We start from the raw sequence: 3,989 nt of genomic DNA on the forward strand, positions 1-3,989 counted from the left end.
GGGTGGGGTGGGGAGTGGTGCATGCAGGCGTCTTGACCGGGATTCGAACCCGGGACTGTGAGATTGAAAGAACGATACTTTGACCACTTGGCTGTAGCGCCCGGCAACGAGTTGGGTAGATGGGAAGTTTCCATAACAAAGAAACAAACAAAGCGAAGTGTTAAGGAATGCTCTGGTTTCAACTCCGAGTTCCCTATCTGCTACACACAACTACAACAACAAAATTATTCTTAAAAATTCGGGGGTGGGGGTGGGGAGAGAAAATCTAGCCAAGAAAACGAAAACACAGATACACAGACACACAGACACAAAAAAAGACACACACGCACGCACGCACACACACACACACACACACACACACACACACACACACACACACACACACACACAGTGTGGAGCCTAGAGGTAACGCGTCTGCCTAGGAAGCGAGAGAATCTGAGCGCACTGGTTCGAATCACAGCAGCAGTCGCCAGTATTTTCTCCCCCTCCACTGGACCTTGAGTGGTGGTCTGGACGCTAGTCATTCGGATGAGACGATAAACCGAGCGGGTTCAGTGTGCAGTATGCATTTAGCGCGCGTAAAGGAACCCACGGCAACAAAAGGCTTGTCCCTGGCAAAATTCTGTGGAAATAAATCCACTTCGATATGAAAACAAATAAAATCGCAGGCAGGAAAAAAAATAATAAATTAGGATGGTGCTGTAGTATAGCGACGCGCTCTCCCTGGAGAGAGCAGCCCGAATTTCACACAGAGAAATCTGTTGTGACAAAAAGAGTAATACAATACAATACACACACATATGTATGTACATATATGTATATACAGAGAGAGAGAGAGAGAGAGAGAGAGAGAGAGAGAGATCTATATCGATATACACATACATATCTGTATATGCACACACAAACACACACACACACACACACACACACACACACACACACACACACACACACAATGACACACAACACCCCCACAATACCTGACGCATTACTTTCTGCCATGTATTGTTACTGACGTGGGTGACTCTAGCCTGCTTCAATTTCTCAAAAACACTTGTGAAGCTTTTTATTTGCCGTAAACGAGCCGTCAGTGACACTAGCTGAATCGAGTGAGACTGTCCTACGGGTTAAAAAGCCTGGCGATAACACACACACACACACACACACACACACACATGTGCGCGCGCGCAACGTTGTGTGTCGCAGTTTCTGAGGAAAGAGTGAGCCATGACATTTTGTGCTGTCTCTATTTTTAGACACAGGCCGCGCAGTGGTTTTGAATGCAGGTGGTTTGTTTGTGTGTGTGTGTTGTAACTGGTTTCTTCCACAGTGTGTGCAGGTGTGCGACGATTTGCTGTAGCCTATTTCAACCATGACAGTTTTCATTGGTCCTGATATGAATACTATACATCATATTGCAACGAAGTAAAAGCACGCGCGCACGCACGCACACACACCGTGACACACACGCGTGTGCACGCACGCACGCACATACATGCACGCATGCACGCACGCACACACACACACACATACACACACGCACACAAACACACACACACACACACACACACACACACACACATACCCACACACACATAAAAGAGCAATGGTTCTCCCCGTTTTAGGAGAATTAGGAAGATTTCCTATTAGCCTAAAAATAATATGTCAAGTTATTGGCTATTGGATACACATATTAGAGCTTCCTCAAAATTCACTTGTATACACAACATATAACTGCATGTATCGTCAAACAAATGAAAATGTTCAGTGGCTACTTTTCATAAGAAATGTATTAACTAGCACTGGATTAGATCATGTTTGGAAAAATCACTTCACTTTTAGTGTTAAAAGATTAAAGCATGCTGTATCCAAGAAGCTTGAAAATGAATATATAAAATTTTGGAAACAGAAACATGACAGTTCATCTAAATTAGCATTTTACAAGAACGCTGTGACAAATTATAAAATTGATCCGTATTTAAAGAATACAGCAAATACACAACACAGGAAAGCACTGACCATGTTACGAATCAGCGCCCATGACTTACAAATCGAACAGGGAAGATATAAAAATACACCGAAAGAACAAAGACTGTGTGATACTTGTAACAGTTTAGAAGATGAGATTCACCTTTTAGACAATTGTGTAAAGTACAATACTTACAGACACAGATTCCTATATGTCGTCCAAATGCAAAGCCTAGTGAATTGATCCTTCTAACAGAAATACAGCCAAGGCTGGCGAAATTTGTTCATGAATGTTTCTCTTCTTAATATGCTCATGTTTATGTTTCATTGTGTCTTATAAACTTTAAGGTTTTATGACAATAAAAAGTATTCTATTCTATTCTATTCTATTCACACACACACACACACACACACACACACACACACACACACACACACACACACACACACACACACACACACACACACACACACACTTGGAAAAACGAACGCCCATCTGGTTCGCGAAAATCACACCTTGCGAGGTGCTTTCCACGTCTCAGAAGAAAGGGAGATAAGCCATGAAATCTGCACATGATTTTCTTCTGTTTTCACGGTTATCCCCACCTTAAAGTTGTGATCAGATTAAGCCCCTCACTGCTGACCTTGGTGAAATGTGCACAGTGTGGCAGGAGACAGCTACCACCTGTCTTATGCCAGTGAGGTGACAGCCCTTCACTGACATCCTGACCTGTCAGCTCTGTCTTATGTCAGTGAGGTGACAGCCCTTCACTGAGATCCTGACCTGTCAGCTCTGTCTTATGTCAGTGAGGTGACAGCCCTTCACTGACCTGTAAGCTCTGTCTTATCTCAGTGAGGTGACAGCCCTTCACTGACATCCTGACCTGTCAGCTCTGTCTTATGTCAGTGAGGTGACAGCCCTTCACTGAGATCCTGACCTGTCAGCTCTGTCTTATGTCAGTGAGGTGACAGCCCTTCACTGACCTGTAAGCTCTGTCTTATCTCAGTGAGGTGACAGCCCTTCACTGACATCCTGACCTGTCAGCTCTGTCTTATCTCAGTGAGGTAACAGCCATTCAATAACATCCTGACCTGTAAGCTGTGTCTGATCTCAGTGAGTTGACAGCCCTTCACTGACATCCTGACCTGTAAGCTGTGTCTTATCTCAGTGAGGTGACAGCCCTTCACTGACATCCTGACCTGTAAGCTGTGTCTTAGTCAGGTGACAGCCCTTCACTGACATCCTGGCCTGTCAGCTCTGTCTTATCTCAGTGAGGTGACAGCCCTTCACTGACATCCTGACCTGTCAGCTCTGTCTTATCTCAGCGAGGTGACAGCCCTTCACTGATATCCTGACCTGTAAGATGTGTCTTATCTCAGTGAGGTGACAGCCCTTCACTGACATCCTGACCTGCAAGCTCTGTCTTATCTCAGTGAGGTGACAGCCCTTCATTGACATCCTGACCTGTAAGCTGTCTGATCTTAGTAAGGTGACAGCCCTTCACTGACATCCTGACCTGCAGGCTCTGTCTTATCTCAGTGAGGTGACAGCCCTTCACTGACATCCTGACATGTAAGCTGTGTCTTATCTCAGTGAGGTGACAGCCCTTCACTGACATCCTGACATGTAAGCTGTGTCTTATCTCAGTGAGATGACAGCCCTTCACTGACATCCTGACCTGTAAGCTGTGTCTTAGTGAGGTGACAGCCCTTCACTGACATCCTGACCTGTAAGCTCTGTCTAATCTCAGTGAGGTGACAGCCCTTCACTGACATCCTGACTTGTGAGCTGTGTCTTATCTCAGTGAGGTGACAGCCCTTCACTGACATCCTGACCTGTGAGCCGTCTGATCTTAGTAAGGTGACATCCCTTCACTGACATCCTGACCTATAAGCTGTGTCTTATCTTAGTGAGGTGACAGCCCTTCACTGACGATCACACGAGTCAGAAGTATTGTATTGTATTGTATTGTATTGTATTTCTCTTTTTTTGTCATGTTGGCACGGAGTTAAAACTTGGC

This window comes from Babylonia areolata, chromosome 17, assembly GCF_041734735.1.
Source record: "Babylonia areolata isolate BAREFJ2019XMU chromosome 17, ASM4173473v1, whole genome shotgun sequence".
Classification (NCBI taxonomy): domain Eukaryota; kingdom Metazoa; phylum Mollusca; class Gastropoda; order Neogastropoda; family Buccinidae; genus Babylonia; species Babylonia areolata.